Source organism: Erpetoichthys calabaricus, chromosome 5, assembly GCF_900747795.2.
Source record: "Erpetoichthys calabaricus chromosome 5, fErpCal1.3, whole genome shotgun sequence".
NCBI classification, from domain to species: domain Eukaryota; kingdom Metazoa; phylum Chordata; class Cladistia; order Polypteriformes; family Polypteridae; genus Erpetoichthys; species Erpetoichthys calabaricus.
Window position 1 is genome coordinate 178,358,426 of NC_041398.2, and position 23,890 is coordinate 178,382,315.

The following is a 23,890-nucleotide window of genomic DNA, read 5'->3' on the forward strand; positions in this document are numbered from 1 at the left end:
GAGACAGATGAGCTCGATATATAATTTTTAGTTGAATAATTCTATGCTTTGCGCATATAGAACTCGAGTGAATTCTCTGCTTTGCTACCTTCCACTCCTTTTCTGATATATTGATTAAGAGATCTTCTTCCCAATGTCCTCTTGGATCTTTGAAAGGTAGGGACTCTAATAAGATTTTATATATTGCGGAAATAGTGTTTGTTTCCTCGGAATTGAGCAGTATTTTTTCCAGCATTGTGGAGGGTGCAAGGTGGGGGAAATCGGGCAATTTCTGTTTAACAAAATTTCTAATTTGAAGATAGTAAAAGAAATGTGTAGCTGGGAGGTTAAATTTTGAACGTAATTGTTCAAAAGATGTAAATATGTTGTCTATATAAAGATCTCTGAGCATTTTAATCCCAAAACTTTTCCAGGTATTAAAAACTGGATATACTTGCGAAGGTTGAAAGAGGTGGTTCCCTCGCAGAGGTGCCACTGATAAAAGATTTTCCATCTTAAAATGCTTCCTAATTTGGTTCCATATTCTGAGTGAGTAAAGCACAATTGGGTTATTAGTATATTTGCGATAACTTTCATTTATTGGAGAGCAGAGCAGGGAATATAAAGAAGTACTACAGGATTTTACTTCTATTGCAGACCAAGCCTGTGTATGTGCATTTATTTGTGTCCAGGTTTTTATGGCTTGTATGTTTGCTGCCCAGTAATAAAACTGAAAATTAGGTAAAGCCATGCCACCTTCTGCCTGAGGTCTTTGTAGGGTCGCTCTTCGGATACGTGGGTGTTTTGAGTTCCAAATGAATGAGGTTATTATTGAATCTAACTGTTTAAAAAACGATTTATTGATATATATTGAAATGTTTTGAAATAAAAAGAGAAGTTTAGGAAGGATATTCATCTTAACAATGTTAATTCTTCCGGCTAGAGTGAGATGAAGGGTTGACCATCTATGCAAGTCTTGCTTAATTTTTTCCATACAGACGCCAAAATTTTGTTGATAAAGAGCTTTATGTTTATTTGTGATATTTACCCCTAGGTATTTAAACTGATCTGCTATGGTAAAAGGTAGGGTGTCTAATTTAATATTATATGCTTGTGAGTTCACTGGAAAGAGTATACTTTTATTCAGATTAATTCTAAGACCAGATATCTTTTGAAATTCTGTTAGTGCTGTTAAAACAGCAGGGACAGTGTTTTCTGGGTCCGATATATATAAGACCATATCATCTGCATATAGAGAAATTTTCTGTTCCAGTCCTTCTCTGACAATCCCCTTTATCTGATGAGAATTTCGGCAGTGAACCGCCAGTGGTTCAATGGCGATTGCAAACAACAGTGGCGACAAGGGACATCCTTGTCTGGTACCACGTTCTAGTTTAAAGTAGTCTGAGCAAATTTTATTAATACAAACTGAAGCTTCTGGACTGGTATACAGTAGTTTAATCCAAGCACAAATATTCGGGCCAAACCCAAATTTCTCCAATGCAGTGAAAAGGTAATTCCATTCGATCATGTCAAATGCCTTTTCTGCCTCTAATGATAGTAATATCTCTGGGGTGTTTGATTTTGCTGGTGAATATATAACATTAAACAAGCGTCGGAGATTTGAAGATAGATGTCGGCCTTTAATAAATCCAGTTTGATCTTGTGATATTACCGAGGGCAGCACTTTCTCCATCCTTCTAGCTAGGATTTTTGAGAGTATCTTAACATCATTATTCAGGAGTGAAATTGGTCTATATGATGCACATTGTAACAAGTCCTTATTTTGTTTAGGAAAGACGGTGATTAATGCTTGTCGAAATGTTTGAGGTAGTATTTGGTGGTCTTTAGCTTCTGTAAATGTTACCAATAAGAGTGGAGCTAGCTGAGTGGAGAATTTTTTATAAAACTCTACGGGGTAACCATCAGGGCCTGATGATTTCCCGCTTTGTAGTGGCTTTATAGCGTCTAGTAATTCTGTTAGCGTTAGAGGTTTATCTAGTTCCTCAGCACTTAAAGCATCTATTTGTGGTATTTGTGAATTATCCAGAAATGCATTAGATTGCGTGTTGTCTTCTTTGGGCTCAGTGGAATATAAAGACTTATAGTAATCTCTAAATGTGTGCATTATTTTATTATGGTCGATGATTTCTTCTCCATTCTTGTTGGTGATTACTGGTATTGCATTGTGAACCTCTTGTTTATGAATTTGTTGAGCTAAAAGCTTATTAGCTTTTTCTCCGTGTTCATAGTAATGCTGTCTAGACTTATAAATAAGTTGTTCAGTTTCTTTAGTTGTTAAGATGTTAAGTTCTGTATGCAGGGCCTGCCTTTTCCTGTGAAGAGCTTCACTTGGACGACTGGCTTGTTCTTCATCTATTCTAGTAATTTCATTTCTTAGCTCTGACACTTTCTTGGTTTCTAATTTATTTCTATGGGAAAGATATGAAATAATCTGGCCTCTTAAGAAGGCCTTTAGAGTTTCCCAGAGTGTTCCTGCAGAAACCTCTGTAGACGTGTTTGTCTCTAGGAAGAAGCTGATTTGTTTGGATATAAATTCTGTGCAGTTCTCGTCTGCCAATAAAAGAGGGTTAAGACGCCATCTGCGAGGTGAGTACGAGGGGCTTATTGATTTTAGCTCCAAGACTAGAGGGGCATGGTCAGAGATAACAATTGTGTCATATTTGCATGATTTAATTGTAGGCAGGAAATTATTATCTATAAAAAAATAATCAATTCTTGAGTAGCTATAATGCACTGGTGAGTAGAACGAATATGTTCTTGAGTTTGGGTTAAGAAACCTCCAGGGGTCTGATAAGTTGTGATCATTTAAAAACTGTGTAATTATCTTTGCAGTATTAGATGTCGTCCCCCCTGTCACAGGAGTCCTATCTAAGAGTGGATTTAAAACACAGTTAAAGTCCCCAGCCATTATAATTTTATGAGTGTTCACATTGGGAATGGATGCAAATAGATTTTGCATGAATTCCTTATCATCAACATTGGGTGATTGATAGATAGATAGATAGATAGAGATATATACATCTATCTATCTATCTATCTATCTATATATATATACTGTATCTCTATCTATCTATATATATATATATATATACATCCCCGTGCTTTGCAGCGGCAAAGTACTGCTTTTAAATTTTTATTAAGAAGAAAACCTTTTTAAATTGAGTGAAAATCTACCAATAACAATTTGATAAGGATCTGTTTTTTTGTGAAGCTGACTTCACACAGCCTCTCCACTGTTTTATAAACGAATGTCATATAAAGTCTTCCTTTTTCGTTGCTTTGCCAACGGAAGCAGCCTTTTTATTTAATCCTGTTTTTACGATTGTTCTGTTTGTATATCACATTGTCAGTTCAGCACTCCGGTTGTAATATGACCAAGTCGTGCAAGCACACTCTTGAGAATGCAACGTATAGTTGTACAGAAGAAAAGCAATCTTGCCTGAAATCAATGGCAACCTTTTGTAGGTCTATGAACTTAATTTAAACTTTAGGTTTACACGGTGCTTCCTTTCCGAAGTACCTGCAATCATGAATATGTCTGTATGCGTCAGTCGCTGAAATCCTGCTTTTAAATTTTTATTAAGAAGAAAAGAAAACCTTTTAAAATTGAGGGAAAATATATATGTCTGTATGCGTCAGTCGCTCAAATCCCCGCGGTTTGCACCGGCGAAGTTCTGCTTTTAAATTTTTATTAAGAAGAAAAGAAAACCTTTTAAAATTGAGGGAAAATATACCAATAACAGTTTGTTAAGGATCTGTTTTTTTTGTGAAGCTGCCTTCACTGGAGTGATCACTTCGAGCTTTAAGCCTGAGAAATCACCCCGTAAATGCACACGTTTAATTGCACATCTGTTAATATGTATGCTTACAAAGTATTAAAAGACACTCAACAATTACACAGTATTAAAAGACACTCAACAATTAATGTCATTTACCTTCGTTCCCGCGTTTGACTCGTGCTGTAAATCTCTTCCTTGTTTTCACTTCACGTGATTACGTAGGAGGCGTAATACGTGATGACGCGATACGTGACTCCGCCTCCTCCATTAGAGTATATGGACAAAAAACAGGTTCCAGTTATGACCATTACGCGTAGAATTTCGAAATGAAACCTGCCTAACTTTTGTAAGTAAGCTGTAAGGAATGAGCCTGCCAAATTTCAGCCTTCTACCTACACGGGAAGTTGGACAATTAGTGATGAGTGAGTGAGTCAGTCAGTCAGTCAGTCAGTGAGTCAGTGAGGGCTTTGCCTTTTATTAGTATAGATAACTCAACTTCTAAGAAAGATATTTTAAAAATCAAGTCAAGCAAAATTAAATACCTACTGAGTTTAAAAAGTAAAAATTTTGTGTTCAAGCATGTTCAGCATATATTATCTGCATCAATAAATACAGACTATAATCTGTCTTTAAATAAAAACCTGTCCAGGGCATGAGCTCAGGAATAGGCTAGGACCTGGTTTTTGCCTAATAGTCACCCTAAATTTTAACATAACATAAAATCCTCAAACCCTTATAATCAAAATTAGGGTTGGGGAGCTAGAGCTTATCTAGGCAGCAATGGCCACAATGCAGGAAACAGTTTGGACAGGATATCAGCCTGTTATAGAGCCCATTCACATATAAACCCACATTCATGCAGCGCCAATTTTTAACTGCCAATTAACCTATAACATGCAAGATCCTTACTTGGCAAAACACGCAAACTCCACTTTGACATCTGTATGGAGACCATGGAAACTTCACAGGTACAACAACTGATTTCAGTATATGAACCAGCACATTGAAGCCATAATTCAGCACAGTCACTGAGTCCACCTGACTAGTATTTGTCAACTACTTTAGGTCTCTGTTATTTCATATGGTACTATGAATTTATTTTGACATTGAAAACTGATTTTTTAGTATTGGAACAAATTTGAAAATCATCTGCCAGAAACCCACTTAGTAACGCCTCATTTATTTTCAGTCTTTAAAGACACAACAGTTTAATACTGTCATGTGATCACTGATGTTGTTTTTATTCATAATGTGGACCATGGAATAGCACTGTCAGTATGGACTCTTTGCATTATCCTTTAAAATCACAAAATGTACACTGCATAAATATATATATATATACATATACACACACTAAAGGGGCTTCGCTCGCCAACCCGCGTTTTTGTTTTTCCAGATACACACTTTTAAGATTTTTTTTCTTTGGATTGTTGCTATTTCATTAGTTTCACTTTTATTTCTGAACTTCTGTAAAAACAATATTTGGAATCTTTCGAGTCCCAATGTGCTGAATCTTTTTAATGAGGTCATCATCAGCAGTTAATCATTTTTTTTGCAAAGTAACCAATACATGCATGTGAGGTAAACTCTGTTTTTGAAATTCTCTTGACTTAAACTTCAAAACCTTACAATATTTACATACTTCTGACATATCACCTATGTCCATATATTCGACCTCTATTTGCCTTTTTGTTATTTCTCTGAGTAATAATTTCTCTTTTTTTGCGCTAATGCGATGTTTATTTTCTTTGTTTTGACACTGTCCTTTTTTTCTGCTTTCATATTCTGTATCTTGCTCTGCATGTGTTTCATGCCTACGTATTTTTTGAGGCTTTTGAATTCCAGTTTTCATTATCTCTAACATACTCTGCATGTGTTTGGCCCCCTTGTTTTTTAACCTCTTTATGACATTTTACTTTGTTTTCTACTCTGTCTTTTATTTCTGACCTCGCTTTGTCCTGCTTTTTTATCAATGACACCTGGTCTGTGGTGATTATTTTCCCTTTTTCGAGTAATAATTTCCGTTTGTTTGCGCTACTGTGATCTTTACTTTTTTTTTACACTTTCTAATTTTCCTACTTTCATATTCTTTAACTTTCTCCACATGTGTATCGCAACAACGTTTTTTTTTTGAGCCTTTCAAATTCCATTGCTTTCATAATCTCTAACCTGCTCTGCATGTGTATAGCGCCAACGTCCAGATTGGACGTGCTTTTTTTCAATTCCACTTGTTCCAGGCTGATAATTACTTTCTTTATTTTCTGAATATGCACCTAGATTATTCTTTTTCTTTTTTGTCTCTCCAACACTTTTGAGTCCCTTTTTTCTGCACTGCTTTCTTCTTCGCTTAGTAGTCTACGTTTCATCTATAATGTATTGTCCTTATATGCTTTATATGCGCTGAGAGCCCTGGATCTGTGTGTGCTCAAAGCCAAAACACGACTGAGTGTGTTGCAGCCCGTGCTCCTATTTGGTTGTAAGTAGGGCGTGTCTTGCAAGAATCTCATGTTCTACGTCATCGCGAGACGGTCCTGGGTCAATCTCTTGGCACAAAGTCTCATGTTTAAGGACCCCGCGAGACGCTCCGTGGCCAATCTCTTTAGTCTTTAGGGTCTTTTAAGTGTCTTCCGTGATCTTAACGTGAAGATCACGTCTCGACGCCCTACTGTTTCTCTGCAGGATTTTTTTATAATATATATATATATATATATATATACATATACATATAGAGAGAGAGAGGGAGAACCTGGCTGTTGTAGGTACAGTATATATACATTGTATGTGTTTAGATTTTTTGTTCCATTTAATTTGATATTTTATATAGTTGGTACAGTATAGCACTTCTTGGAATAAATCTCTCAGGCTGATCATAAAAGCAAAATAGGTCTACAGGAAAACTAAGAATATGAAAAAATACAATAAGAAATGTGTAGTCTGTTATTTATTCTATCCTTTAACCAAACCGTATCACTTCATGTTTATCACCACTGAAATTACCTTTTAAAATTACCTTTTAAAAAAAAGCATTTTTGCTACAAGAATATGCACAGCCATGTCTCAAATTTTATAACACAAATATATTCATCTAATACACATAACAACAACAGATTTTCAAGCCACAAAAAGTAGTCTTACCTGTACTTGTACTTTTGCAAACACAAGATTCAAATTAGATTTTCTTCTTGAAAACATTATTGTATAATTTTCGCAGCCATTACCCTGAAAGAAAATTGAGTTATAATAGTTATAGAGGCAATGATATTAAAGGAAGAAGAAAATAATAATGAACTCTTGACCACAAAAGAGAAATTATTGTTTTGTGGTCTGCATTTAGTATTATTAGTAGGATTGCAGACACACAAAGTCAATTTTCAATGTGAATGGTTATTTATTTCTCTCATATATTGCACTAGCTGTGTTATCTGGCTTCACCTGGGAAATTTGCTAAGACAATGGGCCTTGGTTATAGTGCTGAGGTTTAACTGGATTTGTCAGAAGTACTATGTAAGAAAATGAGTACTTTTCTGTATATAATATTTGTTTTAGAGTGCATTTAGAGGACACAGTATTATTTTAAATTCAAATAGGTAAGTAATAGGAAAAATGGAAATCTTGGGTATAAATATAATGTCACCCTGTAGCACCTATAAAAATGGTAGCTTCAATCAAACTTGAATGTAACCCTTTGCTCTGTAATCTTGTATGGATAATAAAGTTTTGGGGGGTTTAGAACAAAAGCAATATACACTAAGCCACGGTTTACTTTAACTTATTACATACAGCATTCAAATGTACGGGATGCACATTTACATGGACTATGCAATAAACTAAACATTTTCAGTCTTACAAAGAATAGAATAGGTGAAAAGAAATAATATGGTGAACTATACAGTGTCCACATCATCTGTGCTCCAAGGATCCTTTTACTCATCTGCACAAACAACAAGAACAAGGCATGCCCCTTTCATGGCTTGCATTGTACCCATGGCTTGAACCATGCTTGAAAATCCAATCTGGCTTGAATCTGAATGTATTTTACACTATGCCGCATTATGAGGAGTATGAAGGAGCCAACAGAAGAGGGAGTACTGTTTGTACCCAATTAGGCCACTTGCTAATGAAGCCTTTTTTGAGCTTCGCCAAACTTTCCTTCATCCACTTCACATCTCAGTTTCCATACAGCTCATCACATCATTTCTCTTTCCTGTGCAGGGCAGCTACCCTTCTTCATTCACCACAAGCTCATTTCTCTGCAGGATTACAGCTTCTGCTTGTTCAGAAGGGCTGTTCTGCTGGAGAGATTCATTTGCATGTATTGACAGCTCCAATTCTCCATGCAAACACAGCTATAAAACAACACTCTGATCAACAAAAACTCACATGCTACAGTATTATTACAGATAAATGTGGACAAATACGAAAACATGTTGACAAATTTTCTTTTTCTATATAAGCCAAATTGTTTTGGAGATTTTTGTCTATTTGGTTTTTCTAATGGGGGTGGGGTTAGGGTATGGTTCCCCTAAATACTGATGATCCAAAATGTGTTTTTGTAGCTGATGCCCACTTCCTTAAATGTAACGTCTGATTTTTTAACTAAATGGGAAACTGTGTTTTTGTCTATAAGTGAGTCAGCCAGTCAGTCAGTCAGTCAACTTTGCATTGGTTTGTAGATAGATAGATAGATAGATAGATAGATAGATAGATAGATAGATAGATAGATAGATAGATAGATAGATAGAATTGTACTTGTCCCCAGGGAGACAGAACCTCTGTCAATAAATAAATAGATAAATAGATAAATAAATATACTGTACATACAAACACAATATGATATGAACACACACCAGAATGACTAAACAAAGAAAATTTAAAAAGAAAGAAAAGAAAACTTCTGGCTTGGCAGTCACAGTTTCAGTGAGGCATTATGCTGATGTATTGCTGTTTTTCTAAAAGAGCCCCAGTAGCAGTTCTTGACACATTTCTGCTAAATGATTTGTGCTATTCAAGCACATCACAATTATTTAGCTCCTATTGTTCTCAGCTACAGTTTTTTGAATTCATAAATGTTACATTTGGTTCAGTTTTATGTAAATAATTACATTTCAGAATGATTCAGATATTACTCTTAAATAGCACTGCATTAGTAAAGGAAAGAACACTCTTAGAGAAAATTAATAAAAACATGGTTTTGTAATGTTAGGAAAAAAGGAAAGAGTTGTGATTAGGTAGTATCTCCATAAGCAAAGGCAATTGGTAGAATTTAAAACTAGGTTATAATAAAGCAGTTCACTGGCATGTAATGTTAAATAAAAATGCACTATGCTTAACCAGCAAATTAAGCTGTAGTACCAAAATAATGAGTTTAATACCATGTCTCCAGTAAACAAAAATTGTATGCAAAAATACTCCGTGTTAATATCAAAAATTAGTACCACAGTGTTTTTATATGTTTACTTGAGTATTTCTGTTTAATCCACCAATCCATCCATTGTCAAATACCTTCAACCTCCTTAGCATTTACCACAAACATTACTCTGGCTTGCAATTAGTGTTAAACCTAAGTCAGTCTCGGAGTGATGTGTAATGATCCACCTGAATAACTCGAGAAAGTATTCTGCTGCCATCCAGTGGATGAAATAATATCATGCTACAAAAAACATGAATAGTTTATGCTTTGTCAATTTATGGAAATTCTAAAGCGACTCATCAATATTCACAAACTGAAATTAAATCATTGCTCAAACTGAGCAATAGTGATGATGGTATGAATTGGTCATTAGATGTTGACACAGAAAGTGAAACTAATACATGATACAGCACTGTATGACTGAATAACCCCGGTGAATTCCGCTGCATGAAGCTTCACAGTGATGCGACAATAGCTGCTTGATAGAACGACAAAAATGAATGCGATCCAGCACAAGGACAAGCAAAATGTTAGTTCCCTAAGCACTGTGGCAACTTTCAGTGTTAGTGTTAGTGTCAAAGGAGTTATGGAAGTCACTAAGCCTTGTGCTATGGAAGTCTGCAATAACACAGTGGAGGTGTCAATTGAGCAGGTCTCCGGTGCTCTCAGGTGCAAGCAACAGAAAAAATATAACAAAAATGATCAAAGAAACAGGCTTCTTACTGTCCTAAATGCAAAACACATCACACAATGGATGTGTACTAAAGCTGAGTCAGTATAGCAATGAACACTAGACACACATATTCTGCTGTATTTATGTTAACCTTTATAGGCTCGCTATTCCTTGGGGAAACATAATACTATGGAGGCTACTCCAATTCAGGGCTATTAAGGCCAGTGACCTTTGTGGATGGAGTGCGAGTCCTTCACTGGGTACACTAAGACACATACCCAAACTGGGCCAATTTACAGAGGCCATTCAACATAACTTACATGCCTTTGGGATACTGAAGGAAGATCAAAGTACCAGTAAAAATATATGAAAAACTTCATATAAAAAGTGCGTAGGCTGGAATATCAACCAACGACACAAGAGTTTTTATGTGTTTCTCTTAAAGTAGAGATATTTTGTTGGTTTGTGATGGTGTCCCCTGTGAAAGGCATTTCAAAACAACAAAAGTCTGACTGAGTGAAACCAATTAGGTATGGCATTATCTCATGAATATTCTTTAATATATGAGTCCATTTTGAAATTTTTTTTCTTTTCATATTTGTTTATATAAAAACTTCAATAACGTATGTGCACCCTGACAAAAAACAGCAGAATATTTCTTATGCTGTTTTGTGCATTTAAAAGATGTCACAAACCTATTCTCTTAGTTTTTAATCTTAATACAACAAGCTCAAAGATAGAACTATTACTAGATAGTTCATAACAACAAGAGACCTTTACCCTTTCAAGGATTTTTTGCAAAAGGATTTTATGGGAAAAGGACAGTTTTCAAAGAGATTTTAAAGATTGCAATGCCTAAGATTATTCTACAAAAAAAGGTAACTTCAAATTTATTATACTCCTTTAATGTTGCTCAAAATCACTGATCTATATGGCATGAGTTACTGATTCCTATAAAGCATGTTTTTTCCATTACAGTACTGCCAACTGTGCTTCAGGTACAGTCCAAATACTAGCCATCAGACATTATTATTGAGGTTATTCAGATGTGAACATAATTTTACTTTAAGGCCATGTCCAACAGATCATAGACTAATAAAAGATATAATAGATTTAGATTAAATGATTTTCTGCAATGAAACCTCATTGACCCAGCAGACCTCAGGGAAATGGGTCAGAGCATACAGTACCTGGTCTATTTTACTTTTATTAAATATTCCCTTCCTATTTATTTTTATTATTGCTTGGCTGAAACAATGACTGAAACTGTCAATTTTTAAACATCAACCAGGCTTGATCACAGTTTTTAAAAGCACACCTATGACACACTCTAAATGGACAACTACACCATACTGTGATCAAGATGATTTTTACTGCTTTGATCATTATACTGCACCCTACAGTCAGCTACATTTTTTTCTTTCCCTTAATCTCAGTTTGAGGTATGTCATTAAGATTTAATGAAACACTGCAATAAAACTGAAGCAGGATTAGTGACACAAAACCCCACTGCCACAACATTTAAGCATATGCATAGTAACAATAGGATGGCATAATATTTTGCACTGCTTTCTCACACTTCCAGATGACTGGATTTGAAAACCAGCAAAGTAACTGAATGTGTATAGTTTTCATGCTACCCCATATCTGCTTGACCTATCTACAGTTTTCTCCACAAAATGCACGTTAGGTTAACTGGCCACACTAAATGGACTGGTATGACTGAGTGGAAGTCTGTGTGTAAGTATGCCCCTGATGGCACCATGCAAAGTTGGCTCCTGCCTTATGTCCAATGCTGCCTGAATCCTCTCTGGCACCCCACATTCCTGAATTAGATTAATATAACATTCTTAAACCTGCTTAATCCAGTTACGGGTCTCAGGGACACTGGAACATTTCTCAGCAACAATGCATGTAAGCCATTTAAAATTAACACACACCTATTTAGCCAAATGAGAATCACCATTTAACTAACTGGAACATCTTCACATTGTAAAATAAAAACCAGAGTATCCAGGAAAAAACAATATGTAAATAAAATAGACAGGAGTGCTAATTTTAGAATGCTGGGTTTGTGAAATAGCAGTACTAGTACTAATGGGATACCACACCTGCATTGCAAACCAGCTACTGAAAATAAATGAGTTGTGAACAGTTCATTTCAGTTGTCATGCCTCAGAACACAAACAATCCTTTCAACTAGAAAACAGTATCCACTTTAATTTTTAGTTTTGTTGATTTTGTAAATAAATGACTGTGTAAGCTTATTCCTGCCATTTCAAAAAACAATTATTTTGCAAATGTATTGTTATTCCTCCAAAGTATTGAATTTATGTCAAACAGAATTTACTCCTCTTCAGTTGGACGATGAGCTCCATCTTAGTGAGGACACGTGGCTTTGCCTGCAAAGAATTTGGGAAAGAGGCCATATTTTAGGAGTGTGTTAAAAGCCACCCAATGCAGACAGTAATTTCAACATACATCTTTTTAGTAATATTAAAAAGGGAAGTTTACAGGGGGATATTGTAGACATGGGGGACTTTAATTACCTGCATATTAACTGTGATAACCTTGCAAATGGCGAAACATAAGAGCAAGAGTTTTTAGAAGTACTTAGTGATTGTTTTTTAACACAATATGTTAACAGTAGAATTCCTGAAGCCTACGAAAAAACTTGTAATCCTGAGCCACCTTAAATTCCTTTGCACCTCTCCATTAACGTCTTTTGTTTGGCAAATGTACCGATCAGCTCAAGCAGCAAGCAGCCTGCTATCCCATCCCCCCACCGCCGCAGCTCAAGTTGGACAAAAAGTTGTCCCAGCTCAAGTCTGTTTATCTGGGTGTGAGGTGCCTGGAGTTGTAATGGGTAAATAATATATTGTTATTTGGAACACATGCATTTCATGTGTATTCCGTATCTACAACGATCTGAGTAAATGTAGGATGATAGGAAATGCAAGGCAAGAAATGTTGAACACATACCTAAAACAGAAACTTTTTTCATGTTATAGTACTAATGACAAAATTTTGACATGAAGTGTATGTATAATGTGTGAAACCTGAAGTCCAAATATCAAATAAACACTTTCACAAAAGTTACGAGTATAACAAAACAAGTGCGCTTTTATTCGAGAATATAACCAAAGAAAAAGAAATCGGGTTAGGGTACAATGCTGACATGACTGCTTGGGTGGTGCAACAGTAAGAACTGCTAACTCATAATCAAGAGGTTGCAGGTTTGATTCCAGGCTCTTTCTAGATTTACCATTTTGAGTAGTGAGCTGCCCTTATTGTTACTATTATAGAATAAAAACATACATTTGATTTGAGCCTGTAATAGCCAGTGTAAATTTATGGTACTTTTCTTTATCAAGTATTCAGTTGTTGTGTTGAATAGCTTGTTCTCGTCTAGATTGTTCTAATGTTCTAATTATAATGCAATGTGTTATTTGCAAAATTATTGCATTATTTCACAAAAGTATTGCGTTATTTCTCTGGATTCGTAATGGATTGTTGGTCCAGTCGGTCTATGATGTCCTTCCTAGCCCATTCAATCTCCATTTCTGGAGCTTTGTTGATACACCGACATACTCCCTGTGTTGGAAAAAGGGGACCCTAGAGCATATCTTGAGCTGTTTCCCAAAGGCTCTGGGAGAAGGCCGATATCGCTGGCGGCACGACATTTACAACTGTATATATTTTTAAAAGAGAGATACAGCAACTTTGAAAGGATATTCATTTTAACTATTCTAATTATCCCTGCTAATGTGAAATGAAGAGTACTGTATCTACTAATATCTTTAATAATAATTTCCATCAAGCTTCAAAAATTAAATTTGAACAGCTCTTTAAACATTTTTGTAATTGTGGCTCTTAGATATTTCAACTGTCAAGAAACAATTAAAAAAATTAATTAAATTCAGGCTGCCATGCAAGACTATTTACTGTGGAATAATATGCTCTTATTCCACTTATTCTTGAACTCAGAAATTTTACAGAATCCCTCTAGTTATTAGATATATGTGCCAGTGATAAATATGAATTAGTAATATACAGCCACATACTGTATCATCAGCATATAGAGGCACTTTTTGTTCAAGTACTTCCATCATAATCTTCTGAATCTCTGTTTATTTATGAGGGCAAATAAGCAGGGTTTTGATAATAATAGTATTGATGATAATGAGCAGCCCTGTGTGATTCTTCACTCTAAAGTGATACAGACAGGCTATATTATTTATATAAACAAAGGCTTATGAAATGGAATGTAACAGCTTAATCCATTCAGACAAACCCAAAAGTACAAAATGAAAGTTACACAGGAATGTCTTAAAACATCACAATTAATGACTTGGAATAGCAGCGTCAGAGTCCAGATCTTACAATCATATTGTGAACTTGTGACTGAATTTTAAAAAGGCTGTTCACTCACAATCCCAATGCAGCCTCAACAGAGATTGAACAGTTTTCCAGAGAAGAATGGAGAAAAATGACAGCGTCATGATTGACAGTGCTTACAGAGACCTATTCATGCAAGGCTATAATTTCTGCAAAATACGTATCTATTAAATACTAACTTTTAATACTTATGACATTATAATTATTTTGTGTTTTATATTTGTTGATCAAGGTCAAAAAGCCACATTAACTCCATTGTGATTCATTGTTGTACAACAATAAAATGTGAAATGTTTAAAGAGGGGAATATTTTTTATAGGTAGTTTAGCTATACTTCAAAATTCAGAAAGAGAAACTATAATTATAAAGTGAATGATTTGTCCACTAGGTTATTAATTGTAGTGTTAGCAATAACAACTAGAAATACATAGCTGATTTGACTTGATTACAAGCAATATTAGTCTCGAAGCCAAAATATAAAGAGTTTTATCTCATCTGATGGAAGCAATGCTTTCTCTTGTAGGCTCCGGAGCCCACAGAGAGTTTTTTAGTCTACTGCAGTATTCTATATATCTGTTTTTACAAATTACTTCCAAAATTTGCATTTTCATAATTTTAAAGTGTTAGCTTCCATCGTCATTACTAAAACTGACATCCCTTTGTTACATAAACGCACACATTCAAAACACAGACATTTTTTCCCCACACTACTCTGCTTCTGCATGTAGAGTTGCATTAAGAGCAGAATTTTAAACTTTTCCCTAGAAGTATTGTTCTACTGTTGATCCTGGCTCCAGTTAACGCTGGAAATGAAGATGCCCAACTTACTGCTATGTATGGTATAACTGTTGAGCATCAATTGCAGCAAACAAAACATGATTTTTTTTAAATCTAAACTTTGTTTGAGATATCACAAGCCTCTTGAAAGCATCCAGTACATGAAGCACAATGAAAAAAGGAAAAATTAAACAATGGTATAAATATAATGAAGCATATAAAGTACAATCCTATACTTAGCACAAGGAATATTAATATATAAATATACATGGAAAATGTATATTTATTTTAATGTGAGATTCAAAACTTAATTTTTAGCTATTTTGGCAGCCCTACTTAGATGCTGCTGGGTTATATTTACTGAACAACTGACAAAGGTTTGATGAAACATAACAAGCCATTTGGTTGTGCACTATGTTTTCTTCTCTAGTTTCCATATAAAGAGCTAGAATTAACTGTGCTAACGTAACAGATAACTTTTTATAGAATTCTGCCAGATCACCATCTGGGCCGGCAGCTTTCTCACTTTTTCAATTTCAGAAAGTCTTAGAGGCTTATTCAGCTGTTCTACATACAGTGGGACAAGCTGTGCCATTTCTTTTTTATCAAAGAAATCTTTGGAATAAGCCAGATTTTCAAAGAGTATAAAATGTCAATGTATTCCTTAAATAAATTAAATATTTCTTTGTGTTCACTGACTTTAGTTCAATCTCAATTATTAATTTGACGATTGTACTCCAAACTTCCTTTTTATGCATTTCTTAAGCTAAAACTATATTACTCTTTTCCCAATGCTCACAATGAGAAAGGCATTACTTAAGAATTAGTTGCCCTGTTTCTCTTGCAGTCAGAGAATTAAATTTTGTTTGTATTGATACCCATTTTTGTAAAGTTCAGTATTAGATGATGTTGCATATACCTGTGTAATTTTAGAAATATCAGTAATGACTTCAAAAACCGCTCTAACCCAGCCACAGGGGATGCACAAACCAGTGTGTTCCTTCCTGCCGGTCCCAAGCCTGGATAAATGGGAAGGGTTACGGCAGGAAGGGCATCCAGTGTAAAATTTTGTCAGATCAACATGCGGACAACAATAGAGATTTCCATACCAGATTGGTCGAGTCCCAGGTTAACAACGACCACCACCAGTACTGTTAGTCAACCAGCTGCTGGTGGAAATTGGGCTACAGTTGGCCAAAGAAGGAAAGGGGGGGGGGGGGGCGTGTCCAGAGGGAAGAGGAGAGGAGGAAGGTAAAGAGAGTGGAGCTGAGTGTAGGAACTTTGAATGTTGGCAGTATGACTGGTAAGGAGAGAGAGTTAACCAATATGATGGAGAGAAGGAAGGTTGAAATATTGTGCGTTCAAGAGACTAAATGGATAGTAAGGCCATAGTAAACATAGTAAGGCCATGTGGATCGGAAGTGGATTCAAATTGTTCTATCATGGTGTGGATGGGAGAAGAAATGGGGTAGGGATTACTCTGAAGGAACAGTATATCTAGAGTGTTTTGGAAATGAAAAGATTGTCGGACAGAGTAATGATTATGAAGCTGGAAACTGGAGGTGTGGTGATGAATGTTGTTAGTGCATATGCCCCGCAAGTTGGGTATGTGATGGATGAGAAAGAGGATTTCTGGAGTGAGCTGGATTAAGTGATGGACAGTGTACCCACGGGACAGAAAGTAAAGATTGGAGCAGATTTCAATGGGCATGTTGGTGAAGGGAACAGAGGAGATGAGGAGGTGATGGGTAGGTAAGGTGTCAAGGACGGGAATGAAGGAGGTCAGGTGATAGTAGATTTTGCAAAAAGGATGGGTATGGCGGTGGGGAATATGTATTTCAAGAAGAGGGAGGAACATAGGGTGACATACAAGAGTGAAGGAAGATGCACACAGGTAGATTATATCCTATGCAGAAGAGTCAATCTGAAGGAGATTAAAGACTGCAAAGTGATGGCAGGGGAAAAGTGTAGTTAGACAGCATAGGATGGTGGTCTGTAGGACGACGTTGGAGATCAAGAAGAGGAGGAGAGTGAAGACAGAGCCAAGGATCAAATGGTGAAAGTTGAAAAAGGAAGACTGCAAGGTTGAGTTTAGGGAGGAGGTAAGACAGGCACTGGGTGATGGTAAAGAGTTACCAGACAGCTGGGCAACTACAGCAGAAGTAGCAAGGGTGACAGCTAGAAGGGTGCTTGGCATGACATATGGACAGAGGAAGGAGGAAAAGTAAACCTGGTGGTGAAATGTGGAAATACAGGAGAGTATACAGAGAAAAAGGATGGCGAAGGAGAAATGGGATAGTCAGAGAGATACAGAAATTTGACAAAGAGTACAAGGAAATAAGGCGCAAGGTGAAGAGAGAGGTGGCGAAGGCTAAAGAAAAGGCGTATAATGAGTTGTATGAGAGGTTGGACACTAAGGAGGGAGAAAAGGACTTGTAGCTATTGGCTAGACAGAGGGACTGAGCTGGAAAAGATATTCAGCAGGTTAGGGTCATAAAGGATACAGATAAAAACATTCTCACAACCGAGGAGAGTGTGTTAAGAAGATGGAAAAAGTACTTTGAAAGGCTGATGAATGAAGAGAATGAGAAAGAGAGAAGGTTGGATGATGTAGAAATAGTGAATCAGGAAGTGCAACAGATTAGCAAGGAGGAAGTAAGGACTGCTACGAAGAGGATGAAGAATGCAAAGTCTGTTGGTGCAGATGACATACCTGTGAAAGCATGGAGGTGTTTAGGAGAGATAGCAGTGGAGTTTTTAACCAGATTGTTTAATGGAATTTTGGAAAGTGAGAGGATGCCTGAGGAGTGGAGAAGAAGTGTACTGGTGCCAATTATTAACAATAAGGGGGATGTGCAGAGCTGTGGTAACTACAGGGGGGTAAAACTGATGAGACACAACATGCAGTTATGGGAAAGAGTAGTAGAAGCTAGGCTAAGAAGGGAAATGATGATTAGTGAGCAGCAGTATGGTTTCATACCAAGAAAAAGCACCACAGATGCAATGTTTGCTCTGAGGGTGCTGATGGAGAAGTATAGAGAAGGCCAGAAGGAGTTGCATTGTGTCTTTGTGAACCTGGAGAAAGTATATGAAAGGGTGCCTCGAGTGGAGTTGTGGTATTGTATGAGGAAGTCGGGAATGGCAGAGAAGTATGTAAGAGTTGTACAGGATATGTACAAGGGAAGCGTGACAGTAGTGAGGTCTGCGGTAGGAGAGACAGATGCATTCAACGTGGATGTGGGATTACACCAGGGATCGACTCTGTGACCTTTCTTATTTGCAATGGTGATGGTCAGTAGGAACAACACAGAATACATGTGTGTGAATGATAGGAAGGTCAGTGGAATGGTGAGGATGCAGGGAATGAATGTGGTGAAGGTGGATGAGTTTAAATACTTGGGATCAACAGTACAGAGTAACATGGATTGTGGAAAAGAGGTGAAAAAGACATTGCAGGCAGGGTGGAATGGGTGGAGAAGAGTGTCAGGAGTAATATATGACAGACAGTTATCAGCAAGAGTGAAAGGGAAGGTCTACAGGATGGTAGTGAGAACAGCTTTGTTATATGGGTTAGAGACGGTGGCACTGACTAGAAAGCAGGAGACAGAGTTAGAGGTGGCAGAGTTAAAGATGCTAAGATTTGCATTGGGTGTGACGAGGATGGACAGGATTAGAAATGAGTACATTAGAGGGTCGGCTCAGATTGGATGGTTGGCAGACAAAATCAGAGAGGCGAGATTGCATTGGTTTGGACATGTGCAGAGGAGAGATGCTGGGTATATTGGGAAAAGGATGCTAAGAATAGAGCTGCCAGGCAAGAGGAAAAGAGGAAGGCCTAAGAGAAGGTTTATGGATGTGGTGAGAGAAGACATGCAGGTGATGGGTGTGACTGAGCACAATGTAGAGGACAGGAAGATATGGAACAAGATGATCCGCTATGGCAACCCCTAACGTGGCAGACAAAAGAAGAAGAAAACGACTTCAGAAACCACTCTAGTTGAAATTTATTTTTATGTGAAACACAGATTATTTGTCCCATCCCCACAGGAACATCTTCACGAAATGAACACCAGATCAATAATTTTTTTGGAATCTGCTTTTTACAAAACATGCCACAATCTATGGGTCAAGTTTATTTGTATATTGCAGGACAGTCTCACATATACACCCTAAGTAATTTCTAAGGTGCCAATCAGCCTAACCTGCATGTGTTATGATGAAGAAAGAAACTGGCAAACCTACAGAAACCCTCGTATGGACAAATATAAACACAATGCACTGATCAAATAGGCTGGGAACTGAACCCTAGTTCCCTGAGCTGTGTCTGTAGTACTGCTAATAAATGGAGTGCATCCTTTAATAACACATTAAGTGACTATTGTATTTTCAGGAACACTAAGATGTCATTCCTGGAGGGGTGCAATGGCTGCAGGTTTTTATTCCAGCCCAGTTTCCTAATGAGAAGTCAATTATTGTTTTTGAAGCACATATTGTTCAAGCAACATTTTAGTTTTCCTGCACGTTAATATTTCAACACCCATAATTGCTTATTTTAGTTTTAAACTCTGCATTCACTATTTTCAATTGCTACTTATTAGGCAATAAGTGACAAAGGAACAAGCAGTTCTACATCTAAGGTGTTTCCATTTACACCTGTGTGTATTCATTGAAGAGCAAAAAGTGAAGGACTGAGAATTACTCATTCTCTTCACGCTACAAACCATTAGGGTGGAATGCTTGGAAAGAAAAAAATCTACAATATAATTACATGACCTAGCAGAGTTAAAACACTAACAAGGATTAGTTTCCTAACAAAAATCTTCATCCACTGTGGCCATCCAGGATCAACGTTGCATACCCCTGGTTAAAAACATTAAATCATCCCATCAATGTTATCAATGTCAATCAGAATAGGCTTTACATATGTGAGAAAAGTTTTACTTTGCATTTTTACCTGGAAGATTACAAGACTACTAAGTTGCATTTGGCAGCTCCTCAGTAAGTTTGTTTATAGTGTCTCTACTCAGATGTTATATCAAAAGTATTGTTTCTTACCCTGAGGAACAGACATTGTCATGCACGTGTGCATAGGGGACAGTTTAAGGGCTCTGGTGGCGGTAATTTTCTGTCGCTTCAAGGACTGGCGCTTTTTCTTTCTCTCCCTCTGCAGACCGGAAGATTGACGGCATTCCCCTGCTGACATCACTTTCAGTGTCTGTCTACCTGAGCCCAGCTCTTCCTACTAGAAACAGTCTTAAGCAGAATAACCACCATGTTTGGTGGTCATATCCAGACTCCCATACATGTTTTATTTCTCTGTTTATTTTACTAATGAATCTACCTACTACAGACACAAAAGTATCTGTGCAGCTTAATTTACCAGATATGTATCTCGGATTTTTGGCTAAATATTCTGGGTTAAATCAATATGACTCTGATAAGCCTCTCAGAATGCCCATTAAATACCAGCTAGGAATTAAGACAGTACATTTTTCTCTGGTCTTCAACATCTATGAAAGGGAAGCCCAACATGTGTTATTCATAGGCTCCTATAGGTACTCTCCTCTTGGTCTGAGGAGGAGTCCACCTACTCTTTCAGAGGCGTTACCTTATATGTGATCCAAAAACTCATCTCTGAGTCCTGGTCTTTGTTTCCATCTCAAAGGGTCACCCCATGGCACTAAGTACCACAGAAAAAGCACTGAAAGCCATTTACTAGTGAAAAACATCAAGTCCTATTCAGTTCAGATTAGATTTGATAAAAAATTACAGCACAAAACTGGGACAAATAATGATAAAAATGCTGAGCTTTTAGGTCAAATACAGAGAGCATCAAATAGAGACAGGGAAAGGAGCACTAAAATCACTACATTATGCAAAATATTTTAGATTATTTTAAAATATATGCAGGAAATTAAATTTTAATACATAGTAAAAAGAGAGGCCGGAGGCTCTATAACAAAACAAGGTATGTGACTAAAAAGTCAGTTTATTACCATGATTACTATCTGCTGTTCTCTTTGTAGATAGGTGCCAGATAACAAAGAAAAAAAACTTGTCAACTATTAACTAGGAGTGTGCAGTATGTATTATCTACGATAATATTTTAATTGTTGTTTTAACAATCTGCGAGTTGAAATTATTGAGTATGTCACTCATTTTGCAAAAAAACAACCAAAAACATGTCTTGAGAGTCCACACATTCACTGTCTCAAGTAACCTAACGGAAACAGGATAGTCTACTGCGCATGAGCCAAGCGAACGCACAGGTGGAGAAGGTCCTTGTTTCGGGTTGCGGGATGGTGCGGACACGGAGTTCAGAGGAGCAAGGTTCAGAGCTCAGAGGGGTGTGCACATATACAGGCAGGGTTAGGATTTCAGACCCGTCCATGTAATATTATCTGGGTTTGCACCGTTAGATGCGGGGAGATTTACTCAATTTGCTAAAGCACTTTTTCGTTTTCCTCCCGAAATGATTGGTTCATAAAATGTTATGTAAGCTCTAAAATATTAAGTTATTATACATTTTAGAATGAGTTTCTTTCTGCTCTCTTCTGTTTAACACTTAGGTGTTAACCTGGTTCACAGCCCACAAACTGTAATGATGTAACAACACATTAACAGTTTATTTAAACAAAATCCGCTACAATAATGATGTCAAGATCCAAGCCATTATATCAGCAACTCAGATTTCATGGCTATGGTGACAGAGAAAGACAGCCCAACCCCAGGCCCCTCAACTGCTTTAGTTCACCCTATGGCTGCAGACATTGTATCAGGTGATGACACAAGGGAAGGAGCAAAAAAGAAAAAAAAATTCTTTACGCAGCTATTTAAAAAAAAACACAGGAATTCAGAGAAGGTGAGTCTCTGCGCACTGCCATTGAAAAAGAGCTACTTGATAGTACCTGTGGTGGACAGTGATATAAATCCACTTGAGTGGTGGAAAGCACAAGAAGTACGCTTCCCCAGATTGAGGAAACTTGCAAAAAAAGTAATTGTGCATCCCTGCCTCAAGCAGCTCTTCTAAGAGGGCGTTCAGCACCAGAGAGAAAATGTTGTAACATGTAACCATGCTGCTCTGATGCCAGATGCTTTGGACAGACTGTCACACAACTTGAAGTTTCCTAAGTAGAGTTTTACAATTGTTTTATTTTTTCTGGTATTTTTGTGTTACATTGGACTGAACCTGAAGTTAGTCATTTATTTAAAAATGTTACAGGTTTGGTTTTTTTTGCATCTTTGTGCAATATATGACAGAACTTGTTGACACATGCTATAGTTTTTTTTCTTGTGCAGTGTTCAACAAAACTTTGGATTTTTACACACACAATAATACAGTATGTTAAGTTTTTGCTCTTGCTTGTATACTGCACAATTCACCTTACAGCACAGCAGTTTATGTTTATCCAGACTGTAATATTCATGCTGTGTATTTCAATTATGATTAATATTTTATTCCCTTTGGATTCATATCTTGTTTACATTAAGGTGTCTGTTCAAAATGCTCTCATTATAACAGTTTTGTTGGTCTTATTGCAATTTTTTGTGTAAATCCTGTAGGCCACTTAAAAATAGTTTACTCATACTTGCACAGTTTGATCTCAGTAATACTTTAACTGGTGATTTTAATGTTTTGTGTTATTTTACTTCAGTTTAAGTACATAAATAAGACCTGTTTTCTTTAACTGTTGTTTCCATTAATCTCATTAGTAAGCTACAATTAATATTCTATTAACAAGACCAAACTAGATGAATAAGACTTTTACAAACATGTTTTTAAAGGATGCAAAATTTCATCTTTATATTTATATTCAGAAAATACTGAAATATAATTTTTTCCCAATATCACACTCCCCTACTATTAACCTTTATTTTATACATTAGACTCCTTTGCAGAAGGCCTACCATGGATGTGGTTGGTGGAGGTTATTCCTTTTGTATAACTGTACAAATTTTAACCTATTTTAACTCTCTATGGAGAAACATATTTTCTGAATGATGAAATTCTAAGAGCCTAAATTAACTAATCTGGTCAAAGACATAATTACAGTGTAACATGGGTCAATATATTTTTCCTCATTACGTATTTTGGTTCCTAAATATAAGGAAGTAATCAGCTCATGAGGTATCTTCTGTAAAACCATTACAGCTCAGTTTTAGCTAACCATAAATTGGGTATAATTAAATGTTTTGTTGATTACAAACTATTCTACTTTTGAAAGTGCCAATTGTATACCATACTATAAATAATGCAGGCAGGCAGTATGTTGGTCAAGAAGTCAGGAACAATAAGATCAAAGACCAACACCACCCACTGACATTAAGTATGTGACCACTAATCAAGCGAATTAGACTCTCTCCAATCTAACATGAAATATTTATAATTATAACCTACTTTCTACATTGCAAAAGCCTGTCCTAAGACCAAAAAAAAAATGGATTATTTGACATGATTCATCTATACATTTTTTTCAACCTATTTTATTTACTAGGCACAAATCAGAAATTAGCCTAGGACAAAGTATAAATGAAATTCATCGTTCTTGTCTACTCACATCAAGATTGTGGGTTCAAGAATAATTCTAGCTAACAAAAGGATTAATGCAGAACTGGGCAATGAACACTGCAATTCACATTTTATATACTGCAAATGCACACCACGTGTATTTTTTAATACTAGGGGGCTTTGCCCCCGCTTGCTTCGCTTGCCAACCCCCCTGCCTGTGCTACACGCCTGCCACTTTGTGTCTCTGCCACTCGCATATGTGGATTTCACTTTCACCAAACAACAAATCTTTTAATTGTTGTGGACAGGCCTCTTCATTGGGAAGAAACACTACTTTTCCC

General features: G+C 36.6%; 1 protein-coding gene across 5 annotated transcripts in view; it reads right to left on the reverse strand.

Moving 5' to 3' along the window:
- cracd (capping protein inhibiting regulator of actin dynamics) overlaps window positions 1-23,890 on the reverse strand; it is a 325,587-nt gene that overhangs the window by 253,518 nt on the left and 48,179 nt on the right. For 3 of the 5 annotated variants that reach the window (XM_051927801.1, XM_051927799.1, XM_051927803.1), the window contains exon 2: window positions 6,918-7,001. The exons of the other annotated variants lie outside the window; for them this stretch is intronic. The gene's annotated coding sequence lies outside the window, so the exon portion shown is untranslated. The remainder of the gene's footprint in view (window positions 1-6,917; window positions 7,002-23,890) is intronic. 5 annotated transcript variants of the gene reach the window in all.